The sequence below is a fragment of the Anser brachyrhynchus genome (genome assembly GCF_964034855.1).
Source record: "Anser brachyrhynchus genome assembly, chromosome: 3".
NCBI classification, from domain to species: domain Eukaryota; kingdom Metazoa; phylum Chordata; class Aves; order Anseriformes; family Anatidae; genus Anser; species Anser brachyrhynchus.
Genome location: NC_137696.1, coordinates 96967022 through 96989462, shown reverse-complemented (window position 1 = coordinate 96989462; position 22441 = coordinate 96967022).

Genomic DNA, 22441 nt, shown 5'->3' with positions numbered 1-22441 from the left:
GGAACAAAAGGTCTTCAAAATCAACATATTTTTGCTTGAAAAATAAATCATTACAATCTCATCAGAATATATTTCTACAAAATATTGTATTAACTCTAATCAGAGAACAGAACATAGAGATGAGGAAATACCTTGCAAATGCATATATAAACCAACTGAATAAATTAATGTCTAGTATGTAACAGCATGGTTAATGCACCGAGAATATACAAAATCTATAGAACACATAGAATGAAGATAAATTCCATAGTCCTGCAATTGTAATTCATTGTTTCAGCAGACTGGTACCTAGCAGGAGAAAATTAAAAATTATCAACTGGTAATAGATTACTGGTAATCGATTAAGGCACATAAAACTAATATTAAAGATACAGAAATTATACACAATTGAGCATGTTACTTGGAAAGGCTTTGAGACAGCTAGCTGAAGCTGAAGCATGCTTCAAATATAGGAACACAATTTAAAAAAAAAAAAAGAAGAAAAGTGATAAATTACCAGCAGTTTAAGGTCAAAGAAATATAAGAGCAGCCAGCTTCTGAACTTGTATAAATGTGAAAGGAAAAGAGCATGAAAAATTTCTATTTAAAGGGAACTAGCTAGTATGTTGTTCAGATACTTTTGTCTTCTGATGAACCGAAAGGTCTATTATCCACCTATTTTCGTGTAGGCTTTATGTAAGTTTGAAAAATGTGTAGTTTGGTCTCCCTCCCTCCCTCCCTCCCTCCCTCCCTTCCTTCCTTCCTTCCTTCCTTCCTTCCTTCCTTCCTTCCTTCCTTCCTTCCTTCCTTCCTTCCTTCCTTCCTTCCTTCCTTTCAGAATAGATTCTGTCTCAATGCAGTCTAAAAGGTTAAAGGTACAAAGCAATGATCCTCCTCGTGAAATTGTGAGATGTCTTGTCTAACACAGAAGTCTATTTTAAGGTAAGATTAGGGTGCTGGACACATTATAGAACTGCAGTCTAAGATATTTGTGGTATAGATTTATATTTATGTTATAAGCATCTTTCAGTCATCCAATTTACTCCACCTGCATAACAAGGACTGCAAATATGGTAATTATTTCCTCTTTAAAAAGCAAAAGCAAAATGAAACCAAACCAACCAACCAACCAAAAAAAAAAAAAAAAAAAAAAGAAAAAAAGAAACCCCACTATGGTGGAAGCTAAGTCAAAACACAATGGACTTGGAGTAATTTCTTTAATATTTAATTTATGTAGTGAATAACTGACTGTCTTTCCATTTCAGGCCCAAAATATTTAAATTAATCTTAGGATTTTTTTCCACTGACTTGTTTTCTAGAATAGAAAATGCCTTTTTATGAAAGAAATGTCCATGGGAAAACTTCAGAGATGCAGAAATCATCATCATCATTACCATCACTTTTATGCTCAGCTAGGAAAAATACACCGACATCTTCCTGGCTGCCCTCCTGGAATGGTCCTGTCACTTTCACTTGCTGCTTGCAGGGAAAATGCAAAGTGAACATAAGCCTCCGAGGCAGGGAGCCACACAATCACAACCCTCTTTGAGTGAAGGAAGCTGGAGGGAAACCGCTTGCTGGCACTGAGGCTGCTGGCTTGGCAGAGAAGCGTTAAGCCTGTGTGCTGGTCCTGCCACTGAATACCTGGGGGTCCTGCTCAGTCACACTCTCTTTCCCTGAGACTAAAGAGGCACTCGCTAGAGTCTTCCTGGTTGGTGCTTGTCAAATCAGTAATTCATTTTGTTTTGCCCAGGAGTAAATCTGTTTTGGAAATCCCTGCTTCTGAGAAGAGAGTCAATATTTTTAAAAATATTTTCTTTTCCTCTTCTGATTTTAATATTTGATATGGATTACGGATATAGTTTTCTCTCTTTTTTTTTTTTTTTTCCCTCTTCTTAACATTCACAAATTGTTAAACTGTCCCAAGTTTTTATATTTGTTTTGTTGTATTTCATTTGGAAAACCGCTCATTTGTGTGGGTTGTGTGTATATATACACACACATACTAAAATATGTTACATGTAAATATATATGTATATACATGTATTTAAATAATATAAACTTGTACACTGATGAAAGGCATTGTACACTCTGTCATCAAATGATGACACTCTGTCATCAAATATTTATATAGTAATTCTGAGGTAATGCTTGGTCCAGTACAGTTAGTCTGACTTCTCCTGTTAGTATAATTGAAAGTATAATTGAAAGCAAGATTCAAGTATTTAATATTAGATCTGAAGAAATAATTAATACTTTAGCTTAATGAATTCAGCTAAAATTGAGAGAAGGAGGAATGGTTTATGCTGAGCACAAACAGAATACTTCACAATTATTAGAATAAATGTAACATATAAGAATAAGATAAGGAGCTTTCCTCCTGAAAGGTTTTGTTTTGGCCAACTCCAAATATTTTAGGGTCCTGTTTCACAACTAAAGATAATTTTCAATATTATTTGTAAATAGAAAAAAATAGAAAATGAAACATTTAAGCATTACTAACATGAATCACTTATTTAGAAAATTAAAGATTTACAGATAGAAGTTTTTCTCTAATTATGGCCTACATGCCTCCAAACTCCCAGTGTTAAAGTTCAGATTGGCTGGGGAGGAAAGTTAGACTCAAACTGTGTCCTTTTGAAGGCATGTTCATATTTAGTTGTTTACTGTACCAGATATGTATGCTCTAGAGAAATAAGATAGCTGTAATCATTATTTTTAGTTCTTTTTTTTTTTTGTATTGTTGATTTGGGCTTTTTATGTGGGCAGTTTGTGTTGATTAGAATAATTTTATTCACATACATTATATGAGTAATTTCAGCTTATTTTTAGCTTGATAAGCTAGAAGTACTTCCATATTTTACATGAAGTGTTAACATCTGATGATACTGTCCTTTTGTTTTCTATAGCTCAGCAGTGTATTTATCATCATCAAAGTAATAAAAATATATTTATTCTTACAAACTTCTGTCATTTAGGAAGTGATGAGACTGCTATTTCTACACTTAAGCAAAAGATTATTTTTGTGCAATTAGTCTTCAATATTTAATCTATTCAGAGATGGAACAAGATCTGAAAAGTTATAAAGTACTGTTATCAAGAAAGTCCTTACAGCGCAGGGAATATATCTTTCAAACAGGAAACTATGGAAAATTATTTAAAGTCAGTTCTTTAAAGTAAATGTGCATATTTTTGTGCCCACTTTTATTATATTTATTGAAGGTTAGTGACTAAAAGTGAAACAGACTAAGGCGAAAAAGAAGAATCTCAGTGTAAATTACATGGTGAGTAGAAGCTCAGCTCTTTGCTTGTTTCTCTTTGTTTGTTTCCAAATTCCCATCTCCTCTCCAATGTCTAGGTGGAAGTCTTTGCTTCTTGAGATTATAGCATCATTTAACGGGTTCATAATGGAGTACATGACCCACTGTGGACATGCTAGGCAGTCTTAGACAAGTTTGATTGCCATTTTTTCATATCCCACCCGCATTTGTAGTGCGGCCTGAGAAGGTCCAGTGTCATCTCTAGAAGACCATATATGATTTGTAGGGATTTGAGCTTTACAACATTTCTCCAGCAATCTAGCTTGTGCTAGATGCTAAAATGGCAAGTAATTACACACAAATAATTGGATCTATTGTTGGTAGATGACTCAAGTTTTACATCTCAACACTGTAGTAGCACAATTGTTGACCTGCCTGAAGGCATTGAAAATTTCATTGGAGTACAGAGGGATTCAGGACACTTCCCAACCTGACCTGGATTCTCAGAAGTCGTTAGGGTTGATGCTAGTTTTGCTGAACTGAATGTGAAGCATACTGTGAAATCTTACTTTTCATATACAATTTATTTTTATTGCTATCAAAGTAGCACACAGAAAAACTAAAGCAAGATTTTACGATAAAGTTGTCTTGCTTCACTCATAAGTTACACGGCCTGTGATATCCAGAAAGAAACAAGTGAATCTGAGCTCTTGGGCTTTCTTTAGAAGCACATACCCTTTTTTTATTATTATTTTGGAAAGTATCAAAATTTGACAGGTGGATCCATTGTGCAAGTCCATGGTGAACCATTTCTTCTGTACCTTTTTGTAAAAAAAAAAAAAGAAATCTCTCAGGTAAGGTGAAATACTTCAAACTCTTGGAGGCAATTTTGATCAGAGCAGTACTATATAAGGGAGAATCAGTCACCTGAGCAGCAGAAAAGAGCAGATTCCAAACTGTGTTTCTTTCCCACTTAATAAATTGTAGTGACTGGTAAATAAATGTCTTTCAAAATTAGAAAATATCCTCCAAATACATATTTTTCTTATTAAGATCATTTTTATATGTGTTTTTTATATTTGTATTAATAATATTTGAGGAAAATAAATCATGGAATTAATTCTTTGGCAAAGCATTTGCATTTTCAACATTCAAACAGTGTTAGAAATACCAATTAATCAACTTGGATAAAACACTTGGATATTAACATAAAGGAATAGATCAATGCTTACCTGTATACATCTTAAAGTAAGAATGCCACATTTTCATTAACAGTCTGACTAAGGACTAAACCTCTCTTTAAAGTGGCATACCCAAAACCAAAATCTAAGTATTTCATCAAGGCTTCAATAGACATTTAGGAAAACTTGTACTCAGATGGATTTAAAGAACCCTGTGTTTTGAGAGGATTCCTTTCTTATTTGAAAAAGTGTTTTAAGATGTAAATATTTCTCCCTTTGCCTAAACTAATCCATGTCTGTTGACTAAGATTGTGACATTCAAAAATGTTACTCGCAATGTAAAGTTCTTCCTGATGTTCAAATGGAATATCCTGTGTTTCATTTTGTACCCGTTGCCTTATGACCTGCCACTGTGCACCATATCCTGGCTCCATCCTCTTTGCACCCTCCCTTCAGGTATTTATTTATTCAGGTATTTGTTTATTCAGGTACATATTGATAAGATTCCCCCCAAGCCTTCTCTTCTTTGGGCTGAACAGTCCCAGCTCTCTCAGCCTTTTTGCTCAGGAGACATGCTCCAGCCTTTTCATCACCTTAGTTGTCCTTTGTTAGTCTCTCTCTGGTCGTTTCATGTCTGTGCTTTACTGGGAAGCGCAGAACTGGAATACTTCCCTTGACCTGCAGGAAATATTTTGTCTAATGGAGCTGAGGACATCATTCGCCTTCTTTGCTGCAAGGGCACGTTGCTGGCTCATGTTCAACTTGGTGTCCACCAGGACTCCTACGTCCTTTTCTGCCAGGTTGCTTTCAAGCAGTACACCCCCAGCATCTACTGGTGCCTGGAGTAGGGGGACAGTTGTACTACATAATCTTGGAGTTCTATTCCAACCTTAATGATTCTACACCGATGCCTGGGGTTGCTCCTATCCAGGAGCAGGATTTTGCATTTACCCTTGTATAACTTCATGGAGTTTCTTCTCAGCCTGTTGAGGTCCCACTGGATGGCAGCACAACAATCTGGTGTATTTTTTTTTCTGCTGTATGTTTCTTTTATTTATTTGTATATATACTGAAAAAAATACAGTCTCCTCACTTCATGTTATTTGAAAAGGTAATGTAGATAGATCCTTTTTCACATGGTATGTAAAAAATGAAATTAAAAGATGTTTAAAATAGATATAGGTTGTAATCTTCTAAGTCTAAAATTCAAAGCTAACACTTGTAATTGTTTCAATATATTCACAGTGAATATATTTACAGTTATATATTTAATCATACAGATTTTAAAAAAAGACTACTTAGCTACAAGTATAGGAGCCCTGAAAGGGATTATGCACAAAATTTTTTCTGTTCTAACTTTTGTGATACTTATTACTGTGGCAGAACTTTCAACATATTATACTAAAGTCTGGGAAAACTATCACAATGATAAGTAAATAAACACACATGAAAACAAACAAACAAAAACACGAGAATATTGTATCATTGAATGCAGTCTGTTAATTTGTTGGAGCAGCAGAGTTTAAATTATATATTATAATAATTCACAGTATATTAATAAATACATGATAGTATATTTTGTACAAGTAATGAAGCCATAATCATATGCAAAACCTCTTCACAGCACTATACAATTGTATTATTACTGAAGAAGACTTTTTTGTAGTCCAGGTTTTGTGTAAGAATTATGTTTAGAAGACAGTGAAAGAGAAAACAGAAGCTTTTTAAAAGTCATTTTCAAAGACTTAATAGATCAACATTCCTTACTGCTTTACAGATTAAATATATATTCTAGCATATATTATTATGTACAAATCTGGACTAGGTATCCTAGGAAACATTTCATAAAACCTTTGTTTTAAATATAAATTGCATATGTTTGAGAAGTTTCAGTCAAGACAACAGAAAAGATTTTTCATTAACCAAGCTAATATCATAGTATTCTAAATGTTGGTGGCTTCAGCAAAATATTTGGACTTCTCTTTAAAACACAATGGCTGACAGCACTTTAGTTCAAGCACTGAAACATGGTTACCTGTCAAAGACACACATTATAATAATGACAAATTTTTGATATGATCAGTTATCTGTGAGCAACTTTTATAGCTGAAATAATTTATTCACAGATTTAAGATTCATTTATATTTGCAAACACAGTTCAAAGGCAGTTGACTTGAAAGCAGTGACAGTTTTTAGCTCTTCCTACTGAAAACGGGTTATTTTAAATAAGTTTTCAGTATCTATCCACACAGTTGTTTAATATGACAAAAACAGAGTGCAAAATATTACAGACAAAACTTCAGAGAAGTATATAGCATATATCCAATTAAGTTAAAACTGAGCTGAAATCCCATTAAATATTTTAACACACTTCAATCTTTATGTATCATCACTTAAATGACTAAGTGACTAAATAAACAGTGAAATACAAAACTCTGAACCTTGAAAGCTGGAAGAATTGCATTGCAATTATTTTATTTTGAAGATATATATGGGCATTATTTGTAAGGGTTCTTTTCCTCCCCTATAGGCATATGGAACTACAAAAAGCAAGATAAATGGAAAATGATAAAGAACTTGAAGCCTGTGGGCCAAGCGTACTTAGAAGAATTAGAATATCTGTTTTATATGGTTATGTTGATGTCTGGATGTGGGAATCATTGCTAAAGACATGGTGTAAAATGGAGTGGGGAAAGACAGGCAAGGTGAACATAGAATATACGGAAAAAGGCTGAACAAAGGGATTTAACTGAGGCATGGTCTAGAGATGCACGAACAGCCTCAAAAGTACACAAATGCTTGAGTGTGGTCAACAAACCCAAGGCTGCAGTAAACCTACCCAGTTGTAGCTGTAGTTTTTTTGTCTGTAAGGCTCATACAATATACACATCAGAATATAACTAGGACAAATGTTTCAAAATCCAGTACTAACTTGCTTTCTGCAGCTTTTCATTGAAATGGGAAATCTTAAGTATGACGGAAAAAAAGGTCATTCTAAGATACAAGTGATGAGAGTGGAAAGCAGACTTAAAGTGTTTTCCCAATATCAAGTCATACTGGCAGTGAAACTGATTATTAATTTCTTAAGATGCTTGATCCTTTTACTCTTCCATGAAGCTAAGGGCTTTCTATTCCCGTAGAGACTAAAATGGATAACTTAAAGTGTTAGAGCTTCTTCATATTTTCCAATTGATTTTTCTTTTCTTATGGATTTTGCTTTAGAAGAAGAAAAGAAATGTTGTTTCATAAGCTGTTTACAAAATGATGATTACATTTAGTCAGTCTTCCAGTTAAATGCTTTAGATGTCTAATAATTGTACTATATCTGCAAAGATAAATAACATATTTGGAAATCAAACTGCAGTTGTATTTACATGAATGCCACATCATTCATTTTATTTTGAGGACTATCAGCCACTGAGGCAAAATGAAACTGAAAAATTCTGCAGTGCATAAAGTATGGATCTATGAGAATTTACAGAAATATTCATAAAATCTTAACTAATTTAGTTAGAAAATAAATGAATCAATAATGAAAAAGTCAACAGTTTTTAGAGATTATAATTCAGCACAATATTGTTTTAAAATATAAGCAAGTTTTAATTGTCAGCAGATTACATAAAATCAACTAATTCTCTGGAGTGTGAAGGAGAATAAATGAAAAAAGATTATTTTTTATCCTTATTTAAATATTTTTTAATTCCTTGTAAATTAACCATTTTTAATAGAGTTTATATTGTTCTCATTTTCAGCTGTACAAATTTGAATAGCCACAGATCTGTTCAGATTAAAAAAAAATAATAATAATACATGTGAGTTCATACTCGCAGTCAACTTGCTAATGGCTTATTTCAGTTATCACAAAGCAACTAAGCTGTGGAAATGACTGTCTTCTTGGCCCACAGGAAATACAAAATAACATACTGAGTTTAACTGCTTTTTCTGTGCAACAAATCAGAAATACACCTTCTTCAATTATCAGAAGGATGACGTTTGGAAGAAATACTAAAAGCCACAAGAACTCCTTGGAGTTAGGAGTATCAAATGCAATCTTGGCTGAAGAAATATCAGCATTATTTTTTCAGGAAGAAAAGCATAAAGTGGAGATAAAAACTCTGATAGTTATGTGAAAATCTGCATTGTTTATGATGAATACCAATGATAAAAATTCAGGAAATTGGTCTATTCTGCTATGAAATTTTACAAGAGAATCACTGTCACATAGACTTTTGTGCGTCCTTCCCAACCACAGAAAATACCATAGACTAACTGACAGGCCTAGGTGTAGTGTTTATTTCCACACGATCTTTTTTCCTCAGTGTATATGTAAATCCTAACAAACCTTTAACTTGCTTAGGTTGAACTGCACTTGGTACACATTTACAGAAAATCAAGTTCATGGAAAGACCATGTAATAGAATAGATGTATATAGTTAATGCAGTGAAATCATCTTCAGTTCACATGCACTATAGAAGTGATCACTTTTGCAACACGGCAAAAATTGCCTCTTGAATTTTGAACACTGCTATTTTTATATAATTGTACAAGACAGCTATTATACATTCCTAACTGCCAGAATTCATATTCACACACACTTGGATGTCAAGTCAAGATGGCCACCATTTAAGTTAGGGAATACCAGCAGAGAAAGAGGAACCATGTGTATTTTCCTGTTATGTCTTTATAAACTGCATCATTTTATAGCCTTGTACTTCATAGCATAATATAAAAAATTGCAATGGCTATGCATATCATTACAGGATTTTCACACTTTGAATTCAAACCCTTAAAATGTATAAATATATTGCTTATGTCTTTTAAATACCTCAAAATAGCATTTTATTAGTCATTTTTTTCAGAGATCTTGAAAGTAAAGTGCACAGAATAACAAAGAAACACAGTAAGAAATATAGTACATATTATAAAATACTTAAAGCAATTTGGAAGACCTGAATTCAGTAGAGCTTTGTAGTTTTGTTTTTGTGCTCTGAAAATATGTCAAAGTGAAAAATTGCATTGCTATCTTATGTTTCCTTTGTTTGGGCTACACTCTTTTGGTCTATAACAACAGGATAAAATAGATAAAAAACATTCTATGGGTTTTGCTTTATTTATTTATTTATTTATTTACTTAATTTTGTTCTGGAAGAGATATGTTTTTATCTTCCCAGTATGTACTCTATTTTTTATGAATACAGCTCAGATGTATGTCTAAAGTAAACAAAGCTTCTTAACTACAGGTATTAAAAGTGGCTCGAATTTTTGAGACTTCTGAGCTGATGTCAGGCTTGCATAAATGTCTCATTCTACAGCCCTGTGAGTGGAAGGATAACTTTCAGCAATACATCTGACACCAAGCTTTGTGAGTAAAGCCATCCGTATTCTACAGACAGAGCTTTACAAGAATGTTTTGTTGATTGTTTCGTCTTATTTCTTTTTGTTTGTTTTGTTGTTGTTTTTGTACACTCTCTAGTTTCAATCATTCACTACTGAGTGGACAACTTTATCATGAAGCTAGAAAATACAACATGCAACACAGAAAGACTAGATTGTTACTAAACAAATATATATATATGAAAAGAGGCACAAAACTTCAACAGTAGCAAGTATAATGATAACAGTATTTTTAATAAACAAACTATTTCTGAACAGAAACATATAAAGCTTTAAAAACTTAAATAATGCCTTTCAGGAAGGACAGACATTTTTTTTTTGTTTCATTGGGCCTGAAGCACAGACACGAGGATCAGTAGCAGTGTTTTGCACCCTCTATTTCTATTGTTTTGTAAAAATACATATTCACAGTTATTACCACATAAGAAAAATCCTCAAATTACTCTGAATCCTTTTCTAAAACTACAGAGGGAGGAATCTAAAGCAATAAGGCACGTGGTGAATCTGCCATTAGGCAGGAAAGTATTTGACATCATAAAATGAGGGGAAAACAGTAAGAAAGAGTGGTTGTGACTGTTCTACGACAAGGCCTAGTCAGCATAAATGACAAATTTTCTCCCACACTGAAGACATTTCTAAAGACCCTTGAAAACATCTCTATGCTTTTTAATCTACCAGAATCTGCTGACATTGAAAACCTTGGCCTGAGTTGGGTTTTGCTCATTTAACCCCTGCACTGGGGCCTAGTGAAAACACTGTGAATAGCCCCTCTGGGGAGGGGTTGACACTACTACCACCACTGGTCACTGCCTGACAAACAGCCCTTTGTGTGTATGGGACCAGGGGCTCGGGGCCACTGCCAGGCTGCAGGCTGTGGTTAAAAATATGAAGCCCACGGAGGTTCCAGGTAGAGGAAAAGAAAAGGCCCCTGGTGGCATGGAGGAAGAAGCCCAGATCACAGGCAGACAATCCTCCCTGCAGGAGAAGGGGCATCTGAGGGCTTTCCTTGCTCTCCTGCCCTCTGGGACAGAGTGTGCTGGGGGCAGCACAGGGCCTGCAGAGCCCTGCTCTGGGGACGGGGTGGTTGCCACGAAGGGTGTGCAAGACACTTTGTATAAAAAGTTGATCTGCAGACTTCTCAAGGCTTTTCTGTATTAATTAGGCAACTTGGGCTACTCAACCATTAAATTAGTTGGAGTAGCCATAAATTTCTTATATCTATGCATGTTCACTTTTGTCCATTATGAGCTTTTGAATGAAACAATGGTGTTTCTGGAGCTGAAGGTACAGCAGGGGAGGCAAAAGTCACCCAGACACCAGAAAACTCTTAAAGCAAGCTGAAACCTGTCCAGTTCCAGTCAAGGGCAGGTCCATCCTGAGAACCTCAGAATTGGTCAGTGCAAGGCCTGTGACTTTCTAGCAACAGCAAAAATCATAGCTGCAGAGCTAAATTTTAAACAGAACAAAAGAAAGTCCCTGCCCCAAAAAGTTTATTGTCTAATAAAAGAAGAAATAACAGATGGATACAAAACAGACAGATGGGGGACTAGCAGGTAAACAGTCAACTAGTCAAATGGTCTTGTTCAGTGGGGTGGTAAGTGGTCCCAGTGTACCATCTCCCTAACTATTGTCAAGTTGGTTTCAGTTTTTGTTTGTTTGCTTGTTTGTTTGTTTGTTTTTTCTTGTGCTGTATGTGGAGGGGGAATAAGGTTCACAGAAAAAAGTATATTTTGAAATGAGATTTGAAAAAAAAAAAAAAGAACTTTGAGACAGTCCTTGTTAAACACCAGGTGCTGCAGAAGAAAAAGTACCGATATACTTTCTAGAAAATTTAGCAGGTAGATGAGGGAGGCTGGCATCACCAGATGATTGGAGACAAGAGGTGACATCTTAAGAGTCAATATATTTAGAGAGTGTGGGTTTATGAGGGGAGGATAAGTGCTGAAGGACCTTGAGAAAGAAGATAAGCAATTTGTTTGATGTGATAGAAAGTATTGAGTCAGTGAGGAATGCAAAGAGGAAGGTGATGTTATCAAAACAGGTGCTATGTTTACAAAAGAGGTCTGATTCAATAACAGGTTCATCTTGTGTTTGTTAGGGGATGGACAAAAGGATGCAACAAAGTCTGATATTAAATGATTCCCACTGAGGTGAGAGTTTTATCAAAATGTATGAACCATAGAGCATGTTTTTCTTCTTCCCATTTTCATTGAGTATCAGAGTTTGTTATATAAACCCATATCCTGGCTAGGAAAATCAGCAAAAGGGTTCAACTGAATAATTAGCTAAGTATCTTGGTGACAGTGTCTACTTTTCCTTCTACTAAGGGGAAAAGAAAGAAAGAAGCATACTTGAGAGGAAGAACAGCATCTATTGTTTGGTTATGTTAATACTGACTTGATGCCAAAACATCTACTCAGAGATGTTTGAAAAGCAGGAGAAATTTCAGTTTGGAATGTCTGTATTTCCACAATTGTGGAAATAATTATATAGCACAATATATGCGTGTGTGGTGCTGATATTAGCTGCAATAAGCTATAAAGTAGGGAAAGAACTAAATGGATAACAGGTTGGAGGAGGTATGTATGGTTTGGTTTCATTTGGTTTTGGTTGGTTTTGGTTGTTTTTTGAGAACCTGAGCCATTTACAGCTCCGAGACTCTGGAAGGGAGCTCACACCCTATGCTTATTGATACCCTAATCTGTGCGAGGCTCAGGGAAGCAGAACACTTTTTTTTTTTTTTTTTTTGTCGTTGTTAAAGCTATGTCACAATATCAAGGACTGTAAACTATTTTTTCCTCCTTTATTGTGTTGACAACCTGACATATCTTGAAGACCAAAATTCATATCTCCAATCAAAAGATTGAAATTAAATTCCAAATGCACATATATGTGCAATACTTTTCCCTTAATATGCTATTTTATTTGATACTATAACCCACACATATGAATTCTCACTTTTTTTTGTGTGGGATAACAGAAAACTTTTTGTCACATTTAGTTTCAAAGAAAGAGGGAAAGATCTCCATCTTGTATTGATTAAGCAAAAGAAAGTGAAATAAATGCTGTTTTGTTCATTTTAGCTACTTGAATATACAGATCACAGAACACACAGAATAACTAATAAATATAATATTAAAATAATATTTGGACTTGTTTGCTATATTATTCCGCTGCTACTCATAGCCCGAAAATGACTTTTACTAGTGCCTAGAATAGCTAGCATTTTTGACTGTTTTGACTGGTACATTATGATTAGGTCTCACCAGTACTTAGTAATTTCAGTTCTGCATGCAATGTGAAACTGATTCTCAGTAGGGAGTATGCATCTATGAGAATATAAGGCTGGATAAATTATTCATTGCAAACTACTTTCCTGACCAGTGATTCTGATCCTATTAATACAGTTCTTATGATAAAATGTTACCTATTTTATTTATTTTATTTTATTTTATTTTATTTTATTTTATTTTATTTTATTTTATTTTATTTTATTTTATTTTATTTTATTTTATTATGTATTGTCAAGGGTACCGACTGAAACTAGATGCTTCAAGAATTACTCTTTTCTCTGATTTTCTTAATAGATCTGAACATTAACATAATGTTTTGTTGTTGTTATTGTTTTTCCACCTATATCACTGTAATTTAGGTTATTCCTTGACAACTTGTTTGTTGAGATCAGTTAACAAATGAGGCCTACATCCTCATGAGTTCAGATTGCTAAATGCCTTCACCTATTGAATTATCCTTCTGATCAGGGACAAGGACCTTGCTCCAATAAAAGGGGGAAAAAAAAAAAAAAGGAAACAACAAGATCTGCACAAATTCTAGTTGTCACAGTCACACCCTCATTATCATTGAATTGTTTTCAACAAGACGGAAGGTTCTTCTTTTCTCTTGTTTCTTCACCGTATAGCAGGAGCTAGTACTATCCTGTAAATATCTAAAGGGAAGATTTGGGGAATTGTTCCATGATTAAGTATAATTCAATTACAAAATCAGCAGAAGATATGGCTATATAGCTAGATACAATGCTTTAATATAAATGTTCTATTTATTTCATATTAACTGAATTGATTTATTGTTGTTGGGCTTTTGGTTTTGTATTTTTAAATCACCATGTGATTATTGTTAACTGCCTGAGAAAACAAATCACTGAACTCATTTTATTTCTTTATATCTAGATCTATTTGTACAGTCCTGTATGTGAAAGAAAAAATAATTTATTTCTGATCTCTGTAGTGATCAGCAAATCCCCTTAAGCATTCAGATCTGCATCTGAAAAGGTATATCAGTATTGTAAATGCAGCTTTAAACCAAATAAATGCTTATGGTTTCAAAAGTAACCCTTGAATTTGTGTATATAACTTCACAGATCCTTCAACATGATTCACAAAGATCAAATAAATCCTCACTGAATATCAAATCTGGGCATTGCTACAGGAAGCTTACCGATTCCTACTTTTGCTCCCACAGAGAGAACCATGTGTTACCAGCTCAGCCTGATTGCAGTCCTTCCGCTTTCTTCCAGTTTTGAATGCTGGTATATACAAGGCATAGCTATCGATTTTCAAGTTGATACAAAAAAAGAGAAAAGTTAAGCTAACTGCAGTTTTTAAGATGTTGTGTACATTCAGAGAACAAAGATTATAAAAAAGTTTTACAAAAAGGTCAAGAAAATGTGAATATTTCAAGATGGCACATTGTAGTTGTCGGAAAGTATCAAACATCTTCAGAAACTCAGAAAATGTAATATCTGTAATGATTATTTTTCCACATATAGTTGTAAATGGCCATTTGGTTTAAAAGTTATTTGAGAGAGCATAAAGATGCATTAATAAGGTAGACCACTGGGACTCAACAGTTAACATGGCAGTTTGTTTTTTGCAGGTTTTGGTCATCCTAGTACAAAACAGATATTCACATACTGGAGCAAGCTCAGCAGAGGTCACCAAGACAACGGGGGTTGGAGTAGTTCTGGAAATACTGAGGAAGTAGGGCTAGTTCAGCCTGAAAAAGATATGACTTCAGGTGAGATTTTAAAGCTTTCTACCTTTACCAACTAGAACAATATGGAGAAAACAGTGCCGCTTCTCAGAGGTGAATAGTGACTAAATGTGAAGCAATGGATGCAAGTTACAAAATTGGAAATTTATAGTATCTAATTGGATTTTTTTTTTCACTCTGAAGGTAGTCAGACACTGTAACGGCTTGTCCATAGAAGCTGTGGAGTTCTGTCCTCAAAAACTGAACTGGACAAGACCTTGGGCAACCTGCTCTTGGTCAGCCATACTTTCAGGGAAGAATTGAATGACTTGACTTCTGAGGTCCTTTCCTGCATAAATTACTCTATGATTTTAACCTAATCCATTTTCTTTTAAGGAACAACATAAAAAACTATGCTTAAATGGAACAGTATTTGTTGTTGTTTTGTTTTGCTGTCTCTAACTCTACATTACTAAACACCCACACAAGCCCTTTCGAGTCCCAATATTGCTACCACAGTTGCCAACCATAAAGATGGTTGCAACTGCTTTTATATCTATTATGGCATCCATCTGTAGATATGTATTTATAGAACACATAGTACATCGTAGTACATTATAGTACAGAACAAATAGGACATTATTTATGTTGCTATGCAGGAAGTTATGTGAGCTAAGATATAACGGTACTTCTTTGAAAACCTAACCTAATTTATTAGGAATAAAGTGCCAGTTTTTCATTTCTGCACCTTTTTTTCATTCTGAAGTACTTTTATCCACTACTACAACAGAGACGCGATACATAATGTGCAGAGAAGGGAGACTAAATTATGGAAAACCTTGACCTATTTTCTTGCAGGAATTTTAATGTACCTATTCTTTTAATGTCTACTCATCAAAAAACAGTATCCTATTTTATGTGATACTTGGAACAAAGCTCAATTTAAAGTTACAAAATTTTATTTGGGCATTTTTACATTTGATTTTTGAAATTTGATTTACACTCTTTACACTCTTTTGTCACACAGTTTTCAAAAGTCACTCTTGTTATGCTTGTACTGGCTATTAAAGAAAAAATATATTATTCTCCATATATTATTCTCCCCTAAAGAAAATTCTTTAACTGAAACTCTTCTGTCAGAAAGTAATTGATGTCCCTGCACAAACTTTCATCACAGATTTTCATGCTTTTTTTCACTCCTGAGGAAATTTCTTACCAGTCTTTTTCAGTACATTGCAATGTACCTACAGTGAAAATTTAAGTGATTACATAGGTAAATATTTTTATGATAAAATATAAGTAAATATTAAAAAAAAAAAAAGAAACAGCTTTAACTGAAAGTCTAAAATAATGTTGCAGCTGAAATTAAAATTGTGGCTTGACAGATCTGAACATCCCATTTCATTATGTCTTTCATTGTTTAAGTACATCAGGATTTCTGAAAGTCTTTCATAATATTAACATAGTTTTATATGGTAAACATTTTGATTTAAGCCAGTCAGTACCTTCAGACTCCCATTAGAGCTAACAAGGAGAAGCAGATACTTGTCCACTGGCTACATGTGACATCAACTTTTTAGGATTAAATTTATTAAAAGTGGGATTATGCCTTTCTGTCCATTGTCTGCAGAGGATTAGCTCAAATGCAAATAATAATAATAATAATCAAAAAAAGTAAAAAAAAAAAAAAAAAAAACCAGCCCATGTTTGAGCAGATGACCAAATGTTATGTTTGAATAAATCCTAAATTTTCGAGACATTTTGATAGGAGGTCTTCTTCCTTGCTTGATTAGAGCCAAATAGCTTATGAATCACCTCAACCCAACTGAATAAAAGAACTGCCTAGTTTTGAATTTAGCAAATATCTAAGCCATAGTTCAGGTTTTCAGGTAATGTTAAACTGGAGCTATTCACGTCTTCATCTCTCATCAGGTATATCATTTTTGTGACCCACAATTTGTGTTCTAGATTGAGCTGAATACACCCTGCTAATCATACTGACATCTCCACTGACTAATGAAAGATTCAGATAACTAGCTTTCTATGTAGTGACCTTATTCTGCAAGCTGGATCCCACCCATGAGCCTTTTTTTAGCAATTGCTTTTGACTGGGTAGACGTTGCTTTTGTGTTACCAAAGTGTAAGAGGAAAAAAAAGTGGCTTTGAGGAATTTGCTGTAGCTGAATGTGGCACATTTAGACAATCTTTCACATTAGTTGTGTCTATTTCCATTTATTAGCTTTATTTATTCTTGATCTTAGGGGTAGATTACAGCTCCATTGCATCTGTCTTTCCTTTCTGTCTATGGAGAGACAAACTTTTTTATGACAGCTTTTTCAAATCTTCCATGACTCTTCATCTGAAGTTTTATTTATATTTTAGGAATTTTAAGAGAAATGCCTATCTTATAATATTCTCTATAACATCGGATATTGTGCATATCTGTTTTTGTGCACGTACGTTTTTAGTCTGCAGTAATTGTTTTCAGATTTATCCATGACCAGGGAACATAATATTTCATTCAATAGCTCTCTTTTTCACTTTGTCCCTAACAATCACTGTTAACTGAAAAAGAAAGTAACAGGAATCTGACTATATCTCTCAATATGCTCACTATGCTATACATTATTTGATTTCAGTAGAATTCTTCTTGCTGATTATTTCTTTGCATTCTTGTAAGTGATTCATTCTGAGTTCTCAAGTGTTCACAGGTCCAGTTTTGATGGTTTTGGCCTAATTTTCTAAATAATTATTCCCTCTTCCTTAAACTTCAGATTTTTTTCCACCGTCCTCCTCCTTATCTTCCCCTTCCCTGTTCTCATTCGGAAAGTTGTTCCCAATATCAATGTTTGTTCTCAACCCCCCTCTTAACTGAGTCACTCATTTTCAATTGATAGTGTACCACTACTTATATGTTATCTATCAGTGATTTAGTGAAATGTTTGAAGAAGAATTTCATATGTTAAAGTAGACAAAGCTGGGACACAGTCTAATTTCTTAGCAAGAAGTAGATACCATTAACAGGAGAAATCTTACTGAGCTGAAAGACTAATTGAAAGCTTCTGTTAGGAACTGTGACAAGTGTCCTTTGCAGCATAGATACAATTAATACATAAATCCATTACTTGCCACTAAGAAAATATTTAAGAGCAACACAGTCTCTCTTTCTTTAATTGGCCTCTTCAGAAATGCCATTTCATTTATAAAAAGACAGAGAAATTTATTAGAGATTTTGTATGTCACCTCTGGATTCTGACCTACATACATTTTAAGGGAAGCTCTTAAAAATGTGGCTGAGACACCTACTAATCATTGACATTGGAATAATGCCCAGGACAACTCATGATTGGCAATTCTGGGTGTTATAATAATAATAGTAGGTTTTCCTTCTGCAAAATAGCTGCTACATGATGCTCTGTTCATTATTATGTTCATTATCTGAATTATATTTAATTAAATCCTTTACTACACTCTGGATTTGATGACATGGTTAAGAATAACTCTGTGATGAACTGTCCTCCCAAATATATTTTGTTTATTGCTTTTGAAACATTGTGCCTTTTTTTTTTCTTTTTTTCTTTTTTTTTCCCCCAGGAATGTTGGTAATGAAGGGAACAGGAGATGGGGTACCTCTTCTGTTTCACATTACGGCGTGGCATGAGGGGAACTCACTTGGTGAACCAGCAGTCCGATTTTCTTCATCAGAAGTTAAGATTTTATTTTTATTTTTTTTGCATACACGGAGACTTGTGTTTTAACACAAGTTAGACTGTTCAAGGGAATAAGTAGCATACTATTAAAATAGGAAAAGGCTATCTGATACTGCACAGCAATTGCATCAAAGCAAATTTGCAGAATATTTCACACTAGACCCAGTAAAAATATGAGCAATCAACTTGGGGTGTACCAATAAAACTTTCTCTTAAATTCAGACCATTGTAAGTAGTGAGTATTCTAGCCAGTGGGAAAGGAATAAGGCATCTTCTTTTGCCAGCTTTTGAAAGGCTCAAAGTGAAATTGTACTTAAAATCTAGAACTTTACAGAACTAACTTATTTGTGTTATTGTTGTTGTTGTTGTTGTTTGCTTGCTTATTTTGTTGGTTTGTTTGTTTGTTTTTCACTAGGTTTCACGTGAAGTGAATGGAGGAGGAGAATGAAGTGCAGGAGTCTGCTTGAGAAGCCTCCAGACTTTTATGGCTATTTTGAGAGCACTGACTCTTCCACCTGAGTGTAAATGCAGCCTCACAGTTTGGACAACAGAAATGAAGTAGAACAATAACTGTTTAATAACTGAATGGGTGATATACTTCTACTGTTCCCTTCAAAGAGTTTAGTAGTGGAGTTACTTGACTAAAGGCAAAGGCACAGATGTTTACTTTCATCTGCTGTTCTGTGCAATTCCATGCCAAGACAATGATGGAATTTCATATTGACTGTCCAAAGCACAGAGTTGCCTCTCCATGTCTGTTTGTCTATTGCAGACAAGAATAATTCTAAAAAGAAGAAGAAAAAAGGGTTCTTGTATACTTATATCTGTTTGGTTTTGGATTTTCAATATGTCCTGAGGTAAGACGACATATTGAAATAGCTAATATCTAAGGCCTATACAAGAAGTCTATACTTTGAGATAAAGACCTTATCCCTGCTCCCCTGTTGGACATTCGGACTGCTGTTCAAACTTAGGTTCATTAAAAGGAAACCAAATGAATTTCTTACACAGAGTCACATCTCAAGAGCTGAACAACCTACGAATCTTGTCTTTCATTACTTCTGATTCTGGCTTGCAAAGTAATCATGGAAGTGTCTTTACCATTTCACATTGGAAACTATGCCTACTTTATTTAAAATGCTAATAAGTTTTAGTTTTCTGTTGCAACTACAGTTTGAATTTCAGAGGCAATGGTGAGAGAAACAATACAGAAAAGTCTGTAAGAAACTCTACTTCTGCTATGTTTGTTTGATTATTCATTATCCAAAATATTTACATTAAATAGAATTTCAGCTTCAGAATTCATTTTTTTTTTTCTTTCCCACTACTGTGACAGTTACTGTTAGATGCAAGATGGGCCTCATATGTCTTTCTTTTGCCTTTAGTTTATTTTTTGTTGGTTTTATTTTTTCATTTATTTATTTTTATTATATATATATATATATATTTATTTTATTTTTTTTCCCAGAGATTTTTAGGACTACTAGTGATGCCAGTGTTTGTGATCAAAATTGGGATTTCCATATAGACCATCCCCTGGGGAATGTTATAGCCTAATGCAATTTGTGCTGGAACAATTAGACAGATTGGAAGCAGTCTCAGTGTATTTCAGTTTCTTTTCAACCTACTGTCTTTTTATTAATTCTTTCTAGTCATATCTTTAAACTAATTTGATTATTTTATACTTCAAAAAGACCTTTTCCTTATTAGTGCTTTTAAACTCTTTCTTGAACCTAGTACAGAGAGGTTAAATCATTGCATCATTAATATTTAAGGCAGACTAAATGGAAAGAGATGCCTATAAAGTCCAGACATCTTTGTCACTGATATAATAGCGCAAAGAGACAATTTTCTTCATAAGAACAGGAAGATAGTTCTGTCTGTTCCGTGTTGGATCATTTATCTCTGTTACATTGATGAATTCATTTTGGTGACAATACTTTGTCTGAATAATGAAAAGCTGGATGAAATAGCCTGATGGTCAAGATGGAATGCTTAAATTTTCTCCCAATTACAGGAAAGCTTATTTTTAAGATTCACTGTTCGGGTAATCCATCTCATTTTTCTCTCTGTCTGCCTTTCTTTCTCTGTGCATTCTTACTCTTTCAGCATGTTTCCAGGGAATCTGGTATCATAATTTTTATAGCCACTGGTTTACTATTTTCTTAAACAACAGCTCTCCTCTCCCTCATCAACTACAAGTTTTACCTACTTTATCAGATATTCTGGGAATCCAGGTATATTACTGTAGCTTCAGAGCACATTCTCTTGTCAGTTGCACTAAGTTTATGAGTACACCACAGAGCAGAATTTGGTGACATTTTTTTCCTTTTGAAGAAGCTAACACTTCAGCAGAAGTGCTAACCATTTGATTTAATGGGATGATAAATGCATTTATGCAGTCAACGAGTGTTTAATTCTAGAAGACACAATTGGGTTATCTAATTTGACTTGCTGATTAACATAAACCGTAGAATTTGATGCCTTTAGTCCTGTACTAAACTCACTAACTTATGCATAGCTAAAGCATTTCCAAAAAAGGGCATCCATTCATAAATTAAAAGTGTCAAGAGATATAGAATTACCCACTTCCCTTAATAATTTGTGTAAATAGTAAATTAGCAACTCAATTAAAAGTTTGTCTCTATGTGAATTTATCTTTCATTTTATTATGCTTTTTTCTAATGCACTACAGACCCTTCCAGTACACAGATTTTTCTCTTTGTAAAAGTCCTGAGTACTAGAAAAGTTATTAAATGTACTGAATTAAGAATTGTCTTAGGAAGTTTGTCTTTTCATATGCCAAATAGTCTGAATTTGCCAGAATTGAAGACTTGAGAACTACCCAGATCATATGAAGACATAAGGAAAAAATATATTATTTTCACTGATATACATCTTGTTGGGAGTTATCAGTATAGCAGGAAAAAATAAGTTTTCATATTTGGTAGCATTTAAAATCCTTTGTGTGCTCACTGGTACAAATACATAACTGTCAACCTGAGTAGCCCTATGTAATGTATGTCTATATATACTGAGACAGCTTTAGTCTGCTCACTAGCATTGGAAAGAGATCGCCTTGCCTGATGTGGCAGTTCTCCTCTGAATTAAGTATTTTAAAAATTTAATTAAAATGACTCATCATCATAAAGATAGATTTGTTACTGGGTATAAAGTGGACAACCATCATTGAAGAATTGCAATTGAAAGCTATTAATTCATAGAATAAGAAAGGAGATGGAACAAAGAGTGATTTACAGATGTTTATAACCCTGCAGTGTTGAAACAGTAGTGCTGCTGGTGGTATAGAAATGTGCAAACTAAAAGATTTCACAAGTTTTAGAAAGCAGTCAACAGCAACAGTCTAGCTAAATAAAATCATACATAGAAAACTAGTGAGAAAGTTGCTATTTGGAAACAAAACAAAACAAAACAAAGTCATTACATTTGAGAAGCTATTGAAGTTCAGTGAAGTTCCCAGTGACTGGAAGATAGGAAACATAACCCCAATTTTTAAAAAGGGAAGAAATGAATACCCGGAGAACTATAGGTCAATCAGTCTCACCTCTGTGCCTGGCAGGATCATGGAGCAGATTCTCCTGGAAACTATGCTAGGGACATGGAAAATAAGGAGGTGATTGATGACAGCCAACAGGGCTTCACTAAGGGCAGATTGTGCCTGACAAATCTGGTGGCCTTCTAAGATGGGGTTACAGCATTGGTGGATAGAGGAAGAGCAGTTGACATCATCCACCTGGACTTGCGCAAAGCATTTGACACTGTTTCCCATTATAACCTTATCACTAAAGTGGAGAGACATGGATTTAACAGATGGACCACTTGGTGGGTAAGGAATTGGCTGGATGGTTGCACTCAAAGAGTTGTGGTCAACTGTTCGATGTTCAAGTGGACTCACTGGAGAACAGT